Source organism: Coturnix japonica, chromosome 4, assembly GCF_001577835.2.
Source record: "Coturnix japonica isolate 7356 chromosome 4, Coturnix japonica 2.1, whole genome shotgun sequence".
NCBI lineage: Eukaryota > Metazoa > Chordata > Aves > Galliformes > Phasianidae > Coturnix > Coturnix japonica.
In genome coordinates this window covers 78,117,081-78,138,107 of record NC_029519.1, presented here as the reverse complement: position 1 = coordinate 78,138,107, position 21,027 = coordinate 78,117,081, and positions in this window count along the sequence as shown.

Here is a 21,027-nt window from a genome sequence, read left to right as displayed (position 1 = left end):
GAGGACTTGCAAATAAGCCAAATCATCATATCTGCATGTGCAGGTCTGCAGGGCTGCATGTGAGCCAGGAGCCAGTTCATTAACCCAAGTGAACTCAATCCTGCAAAATCTGATTACTGCTGAGCCTGTCACTCATCAGCTCCTCCCTTCCTTGAACTCCTGCTCCTACTTGGGAAATAACTGCTCAAAATTTACAGAGAATAAAGCAATCTGGGATCTCTTGCTCTTCTTGATAGTATCAGCATTCTCTTCCATATGATTCAGTTCCTCAAGGGCCACTTGTGCTGTATAAAGGATCTGATTCATAGAATCATGTAATGGCTGAGACTGGAGGGGACCTTAAAGATCATCCAGCTCCAGCCTTCCTAGTTGAACTTCACTAGATTCTCATGTGCCCACTTCTTGAGTTGTACAAAAAGAGGTTTAGATTAGGACATAAGAAGAACTTTTTCTTCAGAGAGTAAACAGGCACTGGACATGGCTGCCAGGGAGGTGGTCTGAGTCGTTTGCCTGGCAAGGTTTCACGAGGCGTATGGATGAGGACTACAAGAGATTCTAGGAGTTCAGAAAACTCAGTTTTCTTTCAGTTGTAAACCAAGTGGTTCAAAAAACAATGCAGAAAAGTTATCTTTGCATCACTTAGGAAACGAGACCCCACTTCAGAACCCAAATGTAGAGCCATGCTCCTACAGAGAGAACGGCCTATATATGCCATGGTGGTGCTGGGTCAGCTGTTGGGCTAGACAAACTTAGTGGTCTTTCCTATTCTTAATGATTCTGTGATTCTGTTTTATCCTATGATTCTATGCAGAGCATCAGGTCTACTCCTGGCACGGACTGTGCAAATGGCTATGCAGCACTGCAGAGCTCTAATGCCATCATGCTGTAGGAAGGCTGTAATGAAGGGAAAAAGACAGAGCAGCTTACAGTAAGGCTCTCACCAGGTACTGTGGGTTAACAGGCAGCTAAGCACTATACAGCCGTTCATTTCCCCCCTTCCAAAGCCAAAGCATGACATCATACAAGACACTGTGAAGAAAATCTAATCTGTCCCATCTGAAACCAATACACCAGCGTACCCTGCTGCAGATACTGCAGAGAGAATTTGGGAACTGGGAACACAAGGCCTGCCTTTAATGTTAGTGCAACGTGTTTATAGGAGATATAACACGTTGTCACAGAATGGACTCAGGCTGGAGATTGTTTCTAACGCCTAGCACAAGCATTTACAATGGAAGAAATGTTGGGTTAGCTTGGAAAAAAAAAAAAAAACAGCCATATTCTGAGAGAAGAACAAGAGAAAGAGAAATTTGCCAGAAATAATCTCTCCACAAATTAATTTTCTTTTTTTTTTTTTTCTCTTGGCCTTAGCTGGGAATCCAGACGGTTTTCCAGTTGTTTATTTTAGCTGAATTAATCTACAAAGGCTCATTTTTCTTCTATTTCAGTTAGATACAGATGCCATCACTATGTGCCAGTGCATATTACCAGGCAATTAATCTCCAGAGTTATTAGTTCCCTTTTTATTGAAAACAACTATTGCTGAGCTCAGAAAATCATGTAAAGCCGTGGAATAGTGTGGCTAAACTCAGCTCCAAAGGCACGGTGCTGATTGGAAAGAAATTCTCTCTAAAATTACAGGCCTATGCTCCCATTTAGTATAATTTTTACTGTAATATAAAGCATGACCTCCCATAGTTTGTGTGCTTTTGCAAGCTCCCCTGACATTATCAGTCAAAATTCTTACTCTTTTGTTACCCACTGTTAAGATGAAAAGTTATTTTTGTGGCACAGGCAGGCCAGAGGTGACACAATTAAATGAATCTGTTTGTCATAGAAGATTTAGAACTGCAGGAATTAGAAGACAAATAAATTAGAATTGGCAGTCTCTTCCCCTGGGAGCACCATATAAGCTTCACGAGTTCAGTTAAATGTATTCTCCCCTCAGCCTTTGATTCACTACCTTCAATCAAAGTTTCCATCCTTAAAGACAGCCAGTCAAAAGTTTTACCATACCTGCATAGTTATTAATGTAGTTCTGATTTGATGGGGTGGCCAGGGGTCATTTCAGGGTATGAAACGAGGCAAACCTGTAATCAGCTTTAAACAATTTTGTCAGAAAACAGATTTTCCAAGACCAAAATCAGCATACATTACCATTATTTTCCGTGAGAGTTCAACAGAGGGGACCTAAGCTTCACTAAAGGATCTGAAGTTCCCATTTCATACAATCACATAATGGTTTGGATTGGAAGGAACCTCAAAGATTATCTAGTTCCAACTCCTCAAATTTATACTTTCTTCCTCATGTTCCTGTCCCTGGGTAAGACACAGAATCACAGAATGAGCCGGGTTGGAAGGGACCTCAAGGATCATGTAGTTCCAACCCCCCTGCCTGGCAGGGCCACCAAACATGCACCTTTACTAGATCAGGTTGCCCAGGGCCCCGTCCAACCTGGTCTTGAACACCTCCAAGGACGGGGCATCCACAACCTCCCTGGGCAGCCTGTTCCAGGGCCTAACCACTCTTCTAGTGAAGAACTTTCCCCTAACATCCAACCTAAATCTTCCCTCTTTTAACTTAAAACCATTTCCCCGTGTCCTGCTATTGTCAGCCCTTTGCAAGAGTTTACTCCCCTCCTGGGAGTAAGTTCCCTTCAGGTATTGAAAGGCTGCAATGAGGTCACCCCGCAACCTTCTCTTCTCTAGGCTGAACAAACCGAACTCCCTCAGCCTGTCCTCATAGGGGAGGTGCTCCAGGCCCCTGATCATCTTTGTGGCCCTCCTCTGGACCCTTTCAACCCAGCACAACTTCAACACTGTTCATCTTGTCTTGCCTCAGTCCTGAATTATGACCACACAATACCTTAGAACTCCTCACAGTTCTCAGCTTCTCAGTCCACCTTCACTTCCTCAAACTGCACTCCTCTGCCTCATCCTGCAGGATCCCTCCTGAGTGAAGGAACTGGGACTGGAGGAGATTCAAGGGAGACTTTATCTACTCTACAAGAGTAGACTTTATCTACTCTACAACTCCGTGAAAGAAGCTTGGTGAGGTAAAGTCAGCCTCTTCTCCCAGGTAACAGTGATAGGACAAGAGGTAATGGCTTCTTAAATTGTTCCAGTGGAGGTTCAGGTTGGATATTAGGAAAAACTTCTTCAAAAGAGTGGTGAGACATTGGAACAGGCTGCCCAGGGAGGTGGTGGAGTCACCATTCCTGGAGGTGTTCAAGAACCATGTAGATGTGGCACTGAGGGACATGGGTTAGTGGGCATGGTGGGGATGGGTTGATGGTTGTACTTGATGATCCTTGTGGTCTTTTCCAATCTTAATGGTTCTATGATTGCAGGAACTATATTTCTTTATATATATATATATATATATATAATATATATATATATATAAAAGCTGAGACCTGATGTCTATCATGATTCCCCTCAAAGACAACAAGATTGAAAGCTGTGTCTCTAATTTTGAAACAGCTTGACTTTGAACTGTGAACAAGCTGAGCCCTTTATTATTTTAATACTAATCGTGTACTTACTTGTCATTGCTATTAATTACATACACCACAGGCATACAAAGTGTCTCATTGCATTACAGACACACAGGCTGAGCCAGAACATGTCCCTTCATGCTCAAAATGCTGCTTCTGAAGAGGGTTAGCTTTCATTTTTCAGTTGAAACACTTAATGTTCATACACTGCTGTGGACATCATTGGTCTCCCTACCTGATACCCATTCCTGAACCAGCAGCAGAAAAGATGAAGTATAAGGAAATATTTTAAAACACAGAAACCCTTTTCACCCTTTTATTATGCAGGAACCAGTGTCACCATTTCATTGTACTGTAAATGCACTATCAATGAAACATGCACTTATTTCATTCCTAATTAAGAGTCTGTCCCAAGTGCATACTGCAACTGCACTATCACCAAACGGCAGAGTGGATTCAGAACATGTTTCTGAGCAAAACACAGGAATACAGTGAAAGTAAATAGCATGGAATAGGTCAGATAAGGTTAATGGTAAGGAAGGCTATGACAACAAAACACTGCTATAAGGTTTTTGGGGGGCTGAGAGTTGCTGAGAATGAAGACCCAGTATAGATGAGGTCCCTTCATTCCTGTCCATGGGCTGTCCCTGCCCTTGAAAGCTTCCTGCATCCAGGCCTGACTTCTGTCAAATCAAGTAGAAAATAGATTTCACAAATTGGAATTGGCTTCATCAATACCCAGCAGAAAAGTCATTGAAATACTATATTAAACCACTGGTGCCATTTTCCTAGAAAGAAATCTTTATTTATTGTTCCGAAATGGATAGGAAAAGAAAGGGTGGGCTCTGACACCCACCATGGTGCTTCAGAAGTGAGAACATAAGAAAAACCAGAGGGCAAAGAGTTCAGAACGTGCTTGGTGCCATGTTGGATACCTCAGAGTACCTCGTCTGTCTCCAGGCACCTCTCACTTATTACTTGTGTGTTAAGAGGGAATACAGCTTCCTCTATCCCAAATAAGCCTTCCAAGCACATATGTAGAAGCAGCTCAGTGGCCACAGCACAGGGCCCACATCGAATAAAACCCAGCAAAGCGCCAGAAGGGTCTGGCCAGCAGAAACCAGTGTCAGCAGACATGACTTTACTGCCAAACATCCTGTTCAGATGTACAGGGTTTGACACAAATGAGAAAGCAGAGGAGAAGGAAGGGCACAAGGGAAACACTGTGAGTGCATTATACATGAGGATATCTATACTGATGATAGCTGGAGACTTTATAAGAAAGTACTCCTAGATCGTGACATTAATGTTACAAGAGTCTATCTGAAGAAATCTTTCCAAACAAGAAGCTGGGGGATTCAGTTTGAAATGGGAACTCATTAAGAGAAACTTCTCTTATAAAATAAAATAAAAATAGTTAGAGGCTTTCCTTAGAACTTGGCATTTCTCTATATCATAGGCACTAAGGAGGTAATTTTTCAGACCAACTGTAGACTTTTGCAATGTAGATTTGTGTACTTGAATGAGTCCCCATAGGTTCCCACAAACCCATCAGAGACAAATAAGAACTTCATCTCACTCTAAAGTATGTTGCAAAATACAGCAAATTAATTGTGCCCTAAAAATGCCTTTTTCTCTTCTCATCGACTGTGAAGAGACTCTTGGCTTATTAGTCAAGATGTGAGATGATTAGCTCACATCTACACTGTGCATATAGAACTATTACTTTATACATCAGCATTGCACATAGCTTTTAAGGTCCCTGCAGACAGGGACAAGACTGAGTTTCTTTATCTTCTTCAATCACTTTGTTTCTTCTGGGGGGACAAAGACAGGATATTTCCAAGTGGTTCTGAATCCTCAAGGAAAATTAACACAAGGAAGCCAGACAGCTTTTATGAAACTTATCAAAAAGGCTGAAGACCTATATTTAAAACTTTTTATCCCCCAACTTCTCCTAAATCATAGAATCATAGAATAACAGAATGGCCCGGGTTGGAAGGAACCTCAAGAATCATGAATCTCCAACCCCCTGCCCTAGACAGGGCCACCAACCTCCACATTTAATACCAGACCAGGCTGTCCAGGGCCCCATTCAATCTAGCCTTAAACACCCCCAGGGACGGGGCATCCACAACCTGAGCATACCACAACCACATCCTATATCAGCAACTGTTACTGACATCATCAAAAGTATTGTGAATTGTATGCAACATACATGCTGTGATGTGGAGTCTCATTGGGTAGTACACAAGAAGCACTTTTGGACTTTCAAAGGTATCAACCTGCTGCAGACTTTCCAGTTCTTTAAGCTTTAATTTCTTTATGTTTCCAGTGGGACTCAATCCTTACATCTCCCTTCCCATTCCCCTGTGATTCAAACTCAGTCCAGGGCTCCACTTCCAGTGATGGGCACCCAGCGCTGAGTCCTGTGTCAAAGAATGGCCTAGGTTGAAAAGGACCTCAAAGATCATCTAGTTTCAATCCCCCTGCTGTGGGCAGGGTTGCCAACCACCAGACCAGGCCACACAGAGCCATATAAAGAAGAGAAAACCTTCTGATTTGGGGAATGGATGTCTTTGTCTATGGGGAGTCTGCAATTCACTGGCACTTGGGATTTTAACATGGATTTTCTTCTGACTTACATGAGTTCTCAGACTGCCCTACTACTATATTCCTCTACTATGGGAGAGCTTCTCCTTTAACACTCACAGGAAATTTCTACATTTAATTTAAGAAAAAGTTTTCAGTTAAAAGTTTTGCTAAAACTTCTGACACCAACAAGACATATCAGCTCAAGTAAGTCAGCATTTACAGTAGGTGTTATCTCATTTAACCAGACACATGGTAGCATCTAGTTACAGACAGAGAAAAGCAACTACATTAATCTACATACATGACGTGTGTACAGTTAAAATGAGTTGAGACTTCCTTGCAAATGAAATAACAATAATAGAATCCTAAATAATTCACCAGATTGAAAAAGACACAAAAGTTTACAAAGTTTGAGACTAGAAAATGTGAGTGGTTTCTCTGTTTCCTTACCACCATCATCTCTTCCTTTGGGAGACTATGTGAAGATTATTCTTCCCACTGAGGCACTATCTAAAAAGCAAATCCCAAAATCATTATGTTTCAGTCACTTATTATGTAAGATGGAAAAGAAAGCAGCTTGCAATCTTCAGTAAGTCTTCCAAAACATATTTCACAGCTGCTGATTAAATAGCAGTGGAGAGTTTCAAACAAATGAGAAGTTCAGAAGGTGCAGATCTTTCACAATGATGCGTGGCAAAAAAAAAAGTAATGTGCTCACTTTGCAATCTGCAGGTATGATTTAGGTTTCTCTCTGTACCCAAAGTCTAGGTTTGCTGTGAGCTGCAGCCTCCTTGGTGTCTCAGTAGCACTGCCTCAAAGCCCTTAACCAGACAAATTAGCTTACCATGCGCTGCTGTGTGGTACAGAATCGACTTCACAGGGCTGCTTAACCAAAGCAAGCCCTCAGCAAGATGGGATCCAAGATGAGCTAGTAATTGGCTATATCCCAGCATTCCTGAAACACTATTGTCCCTTTCTGTGCAAAACCCTGTTGCACATTCAAATAACTCTTTATGTTGTCTGAGTATAGCATAGACTCTTTCCCTGCTTGTTTTTCAGTTAGTGCTTGGATTGCAACTAAATGTAGAAACAGTGATTCAGGACAGCAGCAGGCATGGGACATACATGTATAAGGAGATCTCAGGTGCTGTTACAAACCAACAGTGAAGGGCTGTGCAAGTACTGGCACATTGGCCTGGGACTTCAGTTTTCCATTTCTAAGGTTGACTGGCTTTAATGTCTATTGAATGCTAAAGCCATGGTCTCTCCACATGATGTAGAATAAGGCTTAGAGACTGATGAAAAGAATATTCTGATAGCTGAGGTATCACTAGTGAGGCATCTAATACTGCCCTTTTCAGCAGCTCTTTTCTTCCCAATAAAAGGAAAGCAGGCTGATTTTCCCCAAATAATAATTTCAGTTTTGACCAGTTGTACATTCAAACATTCTCACTGTCCATCGGTATTGCACCTTCACAGCACCTGACAAGATCAAGCCATTTGTCCTGAAACTGATCTAAGGACTTAATCTTCCCATTAAAGAAACAGAATAGTTAATATCACTCAAAAAAAAAAGATAATTATTAAAGTAATATTTCTCCCTTCATATTGTTCCCTCACAGCTTATTATTGATGACGAGTTCAAAGCTAGGAACAATTAAGATGTATAATACAATCTGCTGGATTTTTATATCATTTGTTTGTTAGTTTTAAGATTCAATAGAGAACAAGAATCAATTTCATGTCTTAAAGCAACTGACAGCAAGAACATGCTCTTTTGGCTTTGCAGAAAGGGACTGATCAAGGAAGGCAAGGAAACTGGTAGTAGAGCATATAGGCAGAGACACCGTGGGATTTGGGCTGAAAGGAGGAGAGAATGGCCAACATGGCAAAGCTATGGGGCAAGTCAAGGAATTTACTCCATTTACTTGTTTTTCCCTGGTGAACCCAAAAAGACTTAGAGAAATGGATGCCCACCATAGGACTGAGTACCCTGAGTGGTTTATTAATTTCTCTCGTGTTTCTAAAAGAAGTTGCACATGTTATGAAAAATAACTGTTTATAAATCCTCTCCCTTTCCTCCTGCATTTATCTTTTCCCAATCACACTATCCTCATTTCATGTTTGACCTCAGTCAGTGAAAAATAAAATCAGTAATCAAGTCATCTGTCTTATTTAAGATGCCTCCTGAAGGATGGTATAAACTATGCCCCTGGTTACCTCAATTTCTCTCCACTACTGTAACTCTATGAGCAGCAAGTACATAACAGGTTGTTCTGAATGTATTCCCTTCCTTCCCTTCCCTTTGCCTTCCCTTCCCCTTCTCTTCCCTCCCCTTCCCTTTTCTCCTACAGCTTGTTCCTGGTTCCAAGCTCCAGGCCAAGGGCCAGTGCTATGAAAAGAGTGTATAGGGACAGGTTTGTGTACATTGATGTTACAGACGGCTGAGTTTGCTCATACAAATCCCATCTTATACTGCAAGGATAAGTTGAGATCAAAGAAGGTTAAAGATGTTAATAGAAGGTAGATGTAATCAGAAATCACTGGAGTGTGTGTTCCTGGAGTTGTTTGGGAACGGTGAGCTGAACACAGCAGGGCAGGTTGAATGAGGTTTCAAACCATTTTCTTTTCTTAAATTACTTCCTGTAATGATTTTTTTTTTACTAGCCAGCATTGGGAAAACACTTTCATACAAAATATTTATAATTATGATCCTTAGTCTTTCTTCTTGTACTTCTGAGCTACATTATGAAGTCCTAGAGGACAGCCTTAACATTCTGCTAAGCATTTGTAGAACAACAATGTAGAAGGGAAAAAAAAAAAAGGAAAAAAAAAATGGAAGGAAAATAATATCAAGAATCACAATTGATGAATTTTAAAAGAAGGGAGTAAGCTAAACATGCAGCATAACTGATATGTGTCAAAGGTTTGTAATAACTTTCCAGATTTATGCCACTGGACTATTAAATGTTCCAAAAATTTACTTAGCATGAAGTCGATTGACCTGAAAAGTGGCTGCTCTGAGCACCTGGATGCAAACAGAATGTAAATCACTGATTTCAGTGGTAATGTTGATGTAGATTCATAGCAATGAAGAAGACTGTGGTAGTCAGAACATCCTCCCAAGAATTTAAACCACTGGGATGAAAAAGGCTTGAGTTGATTCTGTACCTTAACAGGCTCTCCATCATCATACAAGTGCATTCAGCATTCACAGTAATACTGAGGGCATTTATCAATGGGAAGCAGCAAAGTCTACAAGACTAAACTACTTCCTCCTGCTCCCCTTCCAAGGCAAAATAAAAATTTAAAAGATACTAAACACAGATGTATTTCCAAAGAAGTTTCATAGAATCACAGAATCACAGTATGGCCTGGGTTGAAAAGGACCACAATGGTCATCCTGTTTCAACCCCCTGCTATGTGCAGGGTCACCAACCACCAGACCAGGCTGCCCAGAGCCACATCCAGCCTGGCCTTGAATGCCTCCAGGGATGGGGCATCCACAGCCTCCTTGGGCAACCTGTTTGATCACTTAGAGATGGAATGGATACACCTGAGCAAAACAACTAGTATCTCCCTTAAAGCAGTGCTCACCACAGGGAATACCTCCTTTTCTTCCAGCTAAAAAATTAGCCAGCATAGATTTGAAGCTGTTGAACATGTCTGAATGTCAGTTTTCTGGGAAGAGGGACGATATGGAAATGACAATCTGGCTGCTGTCCATCTGCAGCTTCTGAGGATTTCAATCAAGAACAGGATCCCTGCCTTCTGGCACAGCACAGGCTCACAATGACAAAGAATTCCTAAAGGGTGATGGACAAATAATGCACGATTGCCTTATACCATGGCAGTAGTTCCATCAATCACATATGTAAAAGGGAAAATCTCTAGTTAAAAATAAATAAATAAATAAAACGGAAACAAAGGCTTGAAAAGAGGAGAATAGAGGAAACACAGATGAAACTATGCCCAGCAGCTGCAGTGCCAAGAGGTACAAAGCCAGCAGTTTTGGCAGATACTATTTCAGAGGCACAATCCACCCAGCTCATTACCACATCTACAGTGCCAGCACTGGTTGCTTCAGAAAACACCAGATGCCCCTTCATAAGATAAAGAACTCTTTCTTCTCAATAAAATTTTCCCTTTTAAATTCAAATTGTTTCCTAACTCCCAGAATGAGATTTGTCCACAGAGAAATATTGTCTGGGTGAATTTGCAAAATGCAGGTGCCAACCTGTTCTCATCTGTACTCATCACTGAAGTCTCTCATTTTGCCTTTTCATTCCCTTGCAAAGTCAAGGCTTCCACCAAATGTCTCTGACTGACAATATATGTATGTAACAGTGAAAATGGGCCCAAATTCTGTGTCATGTGGGCCATGTCCATGTCACTTCAGGGGAGCAAATCCATGTTTGATCAGTTCAGAGTACATTGAGCTATACTCAGTTTGCCTTTGCCTTTCCCTGCAGACAGACTTCAAGGTCAAAAGGGAAGAAAGAATTTCCTTCAGTCATTACAGTTTTTCTTTTGGAACTGGATGACTTAAAGAAAGTATTGGCATCCCAGATTCCCTCATATTTGTCATCTGGATTATTCAAAACTATGCAGCAAAAGGGATAAAAACCTCTGTGGTTTAAACCTTGATATTTGCCTGTGGGACCTGAGGGACCAGGTCTGACTGTATATCGCTCAGCTTTCCTTTAGTGAACCTAAAAAAAGTCTCTTTGTCTGTTAGTACAATGAGATGTATGAGAAAGAAGGGGACAGACTCTTTAGCAGGGACTCTTGTGATAGGGCTAGAGTAGATGATGGTTTCAGAGTAAGAGAGAGATTTAGATTGGATATAAGGTAAATGTTTTATATGAAAAGGGTAGTGAAGCACTGTCACAGGTTGGCCAATGAGGTGGTGGATGCCCCATACCTGGAGACACTCAAGGTCAGGCTGGATGGGACTCTGATCACCTGAGCATAGGTGCCCCTGTTCACTGCAGGAGAGTTGGTCTAGATGACCTATAAGGATCCCTTCCGAATAAAAAGATTCTGTGATTCTATCTAAAATAAAACCTTGTTTGAGGTGTTGAAACAAAGCTTATAGCCACCACTTTAATGCAGCTATTTGAAAGAAATGCTTGGCCAACTCAGTAAACAAGGCAAACTATTTGTGAATATGTATCAGACATGTTTTTTTCCATGCTCGAGCTTATTATTTCTTCCTTTCCTGAAGTGGGGAAAAGAGGGAGGATTCCATGAGCATCCTTTGAGCTACAGAAAGCACCAATCATTAGAAAGGGACCGTGAGTGGCAGGAGCACCACGCTTTCAGAAATGCTCAGTCATAACTTCAGTTTTGAGAGAAGCCCCAAAATTCCACCTTTCCTTCTCTTTCTTTTCTCCCTTTGGGCTTATTTTTCGACTTTTAACAAGGTAAACTTCTCTGAGTCAAAAGGTGGTAGTGACTCATGCAGCAGCCAAGTGCACAACAGCAATGTCAGAGCTACGGAGCACTTAGAACAGCTCCAGGGAGGAATATGACAATTACATAGTTATTTCCCTAAGGAAAATCAGAGTAAATTCTAACTCCTCAGATTAGAGCAGACAGTCCAAATGCCATTAATACTGCCCACATGCTTCACCTCTCTGCACACAGCATGGGTTACTTCTATGCCTCTAGCAGCTGCACTGGGGAGGAGGGCTGATGTTCAATGTGCAAGGCCTCCTCTGTGATGAGAAAGAGCTGCAAGCAAGAAACCACAGGGCTGGAGATGTGGAGGAAAAAGAGGTTTTGAGTGTAGAGTTATGAGTGGCAACTTCTGCAGGTATGTTCCTTTTATCCTTCTGCCTTTGATGCCAACTGCTGAGAAAGGAAAAGAATAAAAACTCTTCCTGAACACACAAGAAATCTTCAGTTTCTGCTCTCCATTTGTATTACACTTAACCACAAGATCAGTCTTTTCTTTATGCTGAACTCCATTCTGATGGACACCCAACTTGTAGAATGAAGAAGATCCAGTCTGCAGAAAACACCAATTTTCCACACATCTGCAGTGCTGTACTCTTCTTCTTTCCATGTTCCAAGACACTAATGGGTCAGGATCCAAACAAAACCAAACTCAAGAGGAAATAGGGTACAGACATCACCAATTGTTTAGTCTTCCTCACACTAGACCATACCTGCTTATCTTCACCTATTGTTTACTTCTAAATCTCTGCAAGAGCAGCTAAAGGTTGAAAATTCCTTCCAAAGGAAGAACCATAGAATATAATAGGACCATAGAATCATTAAGACTGGAAAAGATTTCTAAGATCATCAAAAACAACCATTATCCCATCCCCACCATGCCCGCTAAACTCTGATATGGCTACCACAGCATTCACTGATTTTCTGCAGGACTTTCTTACACCCTTCTTAATGATCTCATTAACCAAATCATGGAAAAATAAGAGGGTGTGGTGGATGTTTTACTTCAAATCATGCTCATTACCTTATGATCTGATGAAAACATAGTTGCAGTAGAATTAGAAGGTGGCTACTACGCCTGGCTATACAGCTGCTGACACACTTCCATCTAAGGATGGTATTTATTGCATGCATGACTTGTCATGACAATATCTCAGTACATCTTAAAAAGGGGCTCTTTTTTCCCTTCTAAAGTACTTGAAAATGACTTGCCAAGTATTCATGTAAAGCTATCCAAAATGAAACAAGCTGCTCCCAGTGCTTTATGCTGGTTGGATTTCTTTTAATTCTGGCAGGAATGCATGGAGAGCAGATTTCAAGCCAAAAATGGTCTGCTGCCTGAAGCAAGTTTAAATTGCAAAGGTAGCTAGTGATCTCTGAGCCATGCATGCAGTAGCACTGATGACGGGAACTCTATTTGGTAGGTCTCAAATTTTGGATCAGATTTTATGCTGATGAAAACTTATAAGCTTAACTGCTTATATCAGAGCTAAACCAGGAGAGACTTGTGGAAAATCTGACCTATGTAAACAGGTTTAAATTCATCCTGATCGGAGACTAGAAGTTTGGATCAGTGGGCAATTTCCACTTGCACTGTGTGAAGTATGTGTCAATTAGCCATGGAACAGCTATTCATTAAAATTAAATAAATAAAAAGTATCTTTTCCACTGGAAAACAAAATTTCATCCCAACTGCATGTGAAAAAATGTCAACTTCTAACAGGATGCTTTTTTTACCAGAAAAACATGCATAGATGTTTATCTGCCTTCATCAGCTCTGTTATCCTCAGGAGTTACAGTCCCAGTTTCTTGTGATCTAAATGATCCGGCCAATCTACAGCTTTCAGGATGTTGTGTTGGAGTGCCCTGGGAATAGGCAGGCCTCAGATCTTGATGTTTCAAGCTTTTACTTCGATTAGGGTGTTGTGTGAAAGTGCCAGGGTTTCCCCCTAAATGTCAAACGGCTTAAATGTCAAAAAAGACAACATGCAAAAAGTGAATATATGACAAAAAGCAGGATGAAAAGAAGAGACAGAGACACAGCTAGAGCAAAGAGCTTGCAAACTTACTTCCATCACATGTAGGCACAAGTGCTTTGTTCTGAATCATAGAAGCATATTGTAATGGAAATATCAAAGCACAATCTGCTGGCCTTTGTCTCTGCCCATTGCCTCCTGGGGATTTTTCTGTAGGCATTTCAGCAGAGCTTTCTCATTGCAGAATTAAAGATAGATGGAGAGTGGTCAGTAGCTAATGAGTTTTGTGCAAGAAGCTCATTCACTGATGGATGGGTAATGGTTAGTAACTAAACTGCCTAAGTAGGCAGGAAAGGATGAAAAAGCTCTCAACTATCAGTCAACAAAATTGAAATTGATGTGGAGGAGGCAGGAAGTTTGCACTGACGAGTGTATGAAAGGACCTTCAAGCAAAAGGAAAAGCCCATGATTGTGTATCTTAAATTGATTAGAGCAGATTTGGGCAGCGGTAGGGGAGCAGAGAGAACAAGGGCAACAACCAACATGACCAATATGACCAATAGTGAACATCATAAAGTCAAGATATTCAGGTGCTGATACTGGAGATAAAAGGTCTGCATCTTGCTGGGTTGTACAGTGTGGTGGAGAAAGAAACCAGGGAACCACAGGCTGGGCCAGGCAGTGTGGATACAAGTCTTCAGTAGTGCTATAACTCTCATCTTCCAACAAACTGAAGTTGGGTTGTCAATAGGATCTGATCACCCAAATGCTCCTGGAAATTCATCATGACCATGGAAAACTGCTGCAGTGATTTGCCAGGCATGAGTTGCTCATACCTCTGCACATTCCTAAGGACAGTGAGAGTCAAACTATTACTGCAGTCAACTCCCAGCTCATGGGGAGGGTGCAGAAGCATGGTCCCTAATCAGCACTGAGACAAAGTGGACAGTGCCAGTGGAGAAGGACAAGTGTGTAACTGGGATAGGACTAATCACAGATCAGGTATCTCCTCACACCCTTATGTATGAGCCTGAGTTCCCATCTCAGTCACTCAAGAAAAAGAAACAGTTTAGTTGCTGAAATTAGGGTCTGATGTGATTTTAAAAGCTCCAGAGCTTCTTGTCTGGTCTCCAACAGCTGCTTTAGAAGAGCAGAAGTCTCCTATTAATCCAACACTGTATTTAGTAGCCTGCACAGAGGCCTCTCAGATTGTACTAGTGAATGCCTATTAACCTGAATCAAGACTGCATGTCTTTCTCTGAGGCATACCCTACCCTTGTTAAGTAACCAAATGTGAACTTGTTTCTGTGAACATCAGTAGCTCACGCGACTGTTTTCTCACCTGTTTCCTGCTTCTGAACAGCCATCAATTAATAGCGATGACTGTGACCCAAAGAAGCGTATTATTCCATTAAGACACTAGAAACCCTCTGCAATATGCTGGTTTAGAGATACGGAAAGTCAAGTTTCTGCTTCACAGAGATACAGAAGCTGGAAAAGAATTGAAGTGGAAAAGGGTAATTAGTTTCTAACAGGCAGGACTAGTTGAAAGGTATTTCCTTGCTTTGGGCAGCCAAGCAGCCATTCAGGACACTCCTAACTGGAACAAAGAGAAATATTTTGTGCTAATCACCCCTTGTTATTTGACACAGGAATAAGCTTGGAGATGCAGGTGTTATTGGTCACATGAAGAGGGACACGTAAATGTGTCTAACCATGACAATTACACATATGTGACGGTGGTTTGGAGTTTTCTCTTTCTTTTGTACCTTATAATATAAGCCTTTTCATTCTCAGATTTTCACAGGCTTTATAAACAGCGATGATTTCTTTCTATAAACTCAATAACACATATAGCGCTGAGATCAATTATAGTCTGTTTTTAAGTGCAGTGTCAGAAGAACAAAGATCTCAAAATCTTCATGATTTCCATTTAGAATTCCCAAATTCCTCACTTTCTAAAATCCCTCCAAACACCGATTCAGACATTATTAAAAGGCAAAAACCAACCAGGTCCTAAAGTGACATTTTGATGTCATAGGGAGATCTGTACTAGAAAATGAAGTGCTGCTAATTCTATAAAGCCATTTTCTTTAACACAACTTCCTCCCTCCTCCCACCCACTCTGTGTGTCAGCTTCATCCATCTGTTTCATCTCATGAAATGCATGGATCATGAGCTCCCTGGAGCACATCCAATTTCCCTTGCCTCTGTAGCTGAACATTCACATTTTTCCATCCTGTAGAGGAGCATAAATATTGTGTAGTGAGCGGTCTGCCTTGTTTCCAATTTCATGTCATATTCTGAAAACTATCCATTATTCAGAAAGGTTCACAGGTTTATTTATCAATTAATACATAGTGTTTTGATCTCTGGCTTCCCCCACTGTGTACATTCTCAATGCATACTGCTATTGCTGATCCTTTGCTATTTCTGGGTAAGGTACTGAGTTACACATTAATCGATCAGGGGAATTGCATTTGTGTGATACAGAAGAACCAGCTACAGCCTCTGTGTTTGGCACTGCTGGGGCCTCTGAGCCTCAACCTCCAAAAACATACTGGTGCTCGAAAGCACTGATAATGTCACTCCTATGGAGAACCTTTTGAGTTGGAAGGAACCCTTAAAGGTCATTTGGTCCAGTTCTCTGCAATCAAAAGGGACACCTACAGCTCCATCAGGTGCTCAGACCCCATCCAGCCTGACCTTGAGCATCTCCAGGGACAGGGCATCCACCACCTCTCTGGGCAGCCTGTGCCAGTGCCTCACCACCATTATTATAAAGAATTTTTTTCCTTATTTCTAGTCTTACATCCTTGCCAAGTCCTAGCTGAGGAGAACATCAATGCAGTACGCAATGAAGTTAATTTGCAATTGAAACATGCTCTTCAAATTCCTCGTGAGCATTCTGTGGGTAAAGCTGATTCACTAGAGTATTCATAGAAAGCAAACAAAAAGAGTTGGAAATCAGCAAGTTAATTTACTTTAAAAATGAAGGTAAATGTGTGTGGAGTGCTTAGGCACTCACCCAGCCCAACACAGGGCATCATAACCTGCAGTAACGAAAAACACTCCTCTGACCTTCACAAAAGGGAAGCACTACCACTGCAGTAGATTTTAATGACATCAAAGTCTTGCTCTAAAGTGCAGTTTTAAATTAAAAAAGCTCACCCTCATTACAATCAGCATTTGTGGCAGTGTGAGGGTGTGTGCAAGTACCTCAGTAATATTTTTTTTCTGGCTGTTAGCACACAATTTTATTTCTCCTGCTGTACACAACAGTTAATATATGCAGTTGCAGCTAAGGCATACACCCTGTGACAGACCTGAGAGAGCAGAGCAGAGCCAGCTGAAAACACTGAATATGGATGTTAAGAACAGTGACTCGATTTTAAAGGAAAATCAGAGGTTTTTTTATTTAGCTTGGATCAGTATCAGTAGGGTGAACTGAAGCAGCTACTGTTTCTTCTTAAATTTTGGACAGTTTTCTCTCCTTCGTGTTAAGAAAGTGATCTATGAGCTCACATTTTGCTAATCTGATTGATTCTGTAAGGCAATCACCTTGCTTGCAGCTGGAGGCAATGCACAGGAAGGATGCACAGGAAAGCATTGTCCTTTCTCCAGTCAATTCATGTCACCACAGACAAGAAGAATTCCAATATACAACGTCATCTGAGCTATTTCCAGCAGCTGAAGTCAATGTTCACATCTTCTGTTGTTTATTTGAGGCCATTGTAGAGCTCAGGTTCCTGTATTAACATGCATTACTAGAAAACGACATGCAAAACCTGATCTTACAATTCATCTCCCCACTCTCAAAAACATGAAGAAAATGTCAGGGATGATTTGGTAGGCATGTGGACCATGGGTTTTCCAAGCTGCAATGACCTCATTCAGGTAGACGGTACTGCAAGTCATAGAATCATAGAATCACAAGGTTGGAAAGGACCTATAAGATCATCTAGTCCAACTGTCCTCCCTTTACCATACCTACAGAAAACCCCTAACTCATATCTCCTAGCTCCCTATCCAGATGCTTCCTAGCTCCCTATCCAGACACTAAGTCAGATAGGCAAAGCCAAACATGAGCAAAGGTGTTGTTATTCAGTGCCCAGCTTTGAGCAGGAGAATATAACCCACTTAGAGAAGTCTGAGAATGCTCTTTTTTGTTTGAATTAATTTGTAACTATCTTTTTTTCTGGATCCTGATGTATTTCCAGCCATCACAACTTCACTTGTTGTAATCAATAAAGAAAACATCCTGGGGCAGGTAACCTTTTTACTCTTATCACTGATGAATATCCACTTAGTTTGCCAAGCATTCAGTCGAAATGGAACAAGTGATAACACTGATGTGGGCAAATGCTTTAGAAAAATAAGAGAAAACAAAATTTAACTCTACATGTTTCCAAGTCTATTTCTTCAGAAAATCCTCCATGTCTTTCCTGTGCTGAGGAACCCTACATGCTTCTTCTTTCTTAAGATGGATGTCAGTAATATTGAGAAGTCAGGAAATGCCAATCATAGATGAATATACTGCTAAAGGAGGATCCTTGGAATTGTGTGATCTTAAGACAGGTCTGTGTTTAGCTGCTGTTTGAACACCCAAGCAAAGCTGCCAGAGATGTCCAAACAAATAATGTGAGAAGGGAAAACCAGAAGTGTTGCTGAGACAAGAGCAATCATCTAAGGGAGTACCAAGCTTACAGCATTCATTTTCCAAAGTTTAAAAAGCAGCACAACAGGTGAACAGAAAAGATGAACAGTGTTTGTCTTGCAGTGAGAACAAGGAAATACACTAGATGGAAACAGCCAGTCAGACCATGCCCTGTGTTCTAGCAGGAGGTGAAATAATAATCCCTCCTGAAGCAGGATGTACTACCTAGGAACCTCAGGCAATTTTCAGAGCAATCGGGGGCACATCTAAATCCTGTCAGGAGTCTCATTTCCAACTTTTAAATGTCCCAAAGAACAGAAACCATGTCCAACTTAGATACATCACACTTCAGTGTAATACGTGGCCCTTATTCATTACTTAAATCTCAGCTAAAAACATTATAGTATTCTTTAACACCTTAAGTATGTATCTCTACAGTATGTGTCCAGGAGAAGGAATAAGAAATAATGTGGCCAGAGCAAATTCATAGTGTTCTCATTTCTGGTGGGCTGCTGGAAGAATAACAACTATCTGCAGTGATTTCTGTGTAATATTTCAGTATGTGACTTCACATAAGGGAGCAGGAAGGAATTTATTGATGCCAAAATTCAAAAATCTGATGAAACTTCTTAAAGATGCAAGTCTTAGGCTTGTTAATAATGGGCTTTTCCAGAGTATGTCCAGCATGCCTGCAGAAAATAAACTATTTACTAAATTTTCTAGCCACAGAAAAGGATGGTCTGCTCTCTTTTGCCTCTCAGCACCATTAGTTTCATACCAGGAAATACATCACTGAGGATCTTAACAGTGACCTATTTCCAGAGCATGGGGGCTTTATTCCCTGCCATATAAAATTCCCCCCTTGCCCTGCAATTTACAGTCTTTCTCTCCCCTTTGAACGTTAACCTTTTGTTTACACCCATTAACCCAACTCACTACCTGCATTTTATATGTGTCTTGTAGCACACACTAAGAATCAAGGATTTCTGTGCAGTGCTTTGTTATATTTATCTCTTGGCTGCTTTGCCTGGTAGAGAAGGATCCAAAGCATTTCCCCTGATGCTCTTCAGATGGCAGCTCCATGAAGTGTGCTCTCACAGTACTGCACTTGCACATCTCAGGATATAGCACAGTGGGAGCAGGTGAGACAAAGATGCCTGTAGCTAATGACAAAAAAAAAATACACAACCTTGCATTATGGAAAACATCTCCATACTGATGTTAAATGCAGATTTTCTGTTCTTCCTGAGGCATGAGCTTTGGCAGGAACTCATTGGTGTCTACTGTAGCGAGTCCAAGTGAGGCTGGAAAGCTGACAGAGGTATAGAAACCGAGATTATAATGAATTGGGGACCATGAACTATCCCAGTTCCTGGTACAAAGAAAAAGGATATGAAGTTCAAAGGAAGTTTGTGGAAAGACTAAACAGATTAAGTTTGTTTAGTCAGAAAAGAAAAAGAAAAAGGAATATAAAATGTACTTAAACTGGATCAGGTCTCCCTGACCCATTCTTCTATTGCCTTTCCACTCTTTCTTGGCATCAGTTTCCTTTGATTGTTTATATTTCCTCTTACTCCATGCTTTATAATGCTTCCAAGTGCTATACAGAACATTGTCCCACCTCGAGTGCCGCATTAGACCCTACAGCGTGCCTCCTCTTCAGCTCTCCATAAATCCCATTACACAAATGAAAGTTAAATGGGTAGTCAAACATTTGCTTTGCAGAAGATCTGGTTGAGAAGCAAGCTGCATTTGTAAAGTCTTATGGAATTACACACTTTGAAAAAAGGTAAATATTTCAATGAGAGTGTTAATATTTTTTTCAAGTTTTATCAGCCTTAATTCATTTATTTATTTATTCTATTCTCTGATTCTCTTGTAAAAATCTAAGTGTGGGCATAAAACAGGGATGAAAATTCATCTCGCTTGATTTACACACGGGTTTCTCACCTTAGGCTCCCTTCTTAGTTTATGGGAAGAGGTCAGAAAAATAATGCTATTTCATCTTAGACATCTGTATTATCTCTATCTTATCTTCTCATATCAGAGCCTTTTTACCAAATACCACATCAGGTCTTATATCCTAAGTCAGGAAAGTGCACTGAATACTTTTCATGCTTACTTATCAGATGAACTGAAATCTTAATAGTTTCAGCTGTAGGAGCCCATGTGTATGCACAATTATGTTATTTTGCCATCTTCATCAATGCCCATAACGTAATCATACAAAATGTTTCCAGTGTTATCATTAGGTTTCAAAGTTAGAACTGTCTGGAAATTACAGAATCACAGAATTGTAGGGGTTGGAAGGGACCTCTAGAGATCATGGAGTCCAACCTCCCTGCCAAAGCAGGTTCCCTACACCACGTCGCACAGGTAGGTGTCCAGGCAGGTCTTAAATATCTCCAGAGAAGGAGACTCCACCACCTCCCTGGGCAGCCTGTTCCAGTGCTCAGATACCACAGTTATCAGAGTACAGCTGTTTTGCTTGATTGTGGGACCTCCTAAAGAACTGCCCATGTAAGAGAGGAGAGAAAAATCAAGATTCATGCTCAGCAATCCATCTCTTTATCAATTCATCTAAAAATGTAGTTGTTATTGTTTGTGCATTTATATAATATACTATCTACTGCAAGAAAATAAGATTTTCTATCACACTACTTCAAAAATGTGAAGAAAATTGGTCTCACTGAAGGCTGGAGGACACTTTTCAGCTAACTGTCTTTTTGACATTGCAATATTCAAGTGTATTTTCACTAAAACAGCAAAATGATCTCATATGGTTCTTTTTCAGACAGAGTTAGAGAAAGGACTGTGTATAGAATTGAGCAATCTGTGGAAG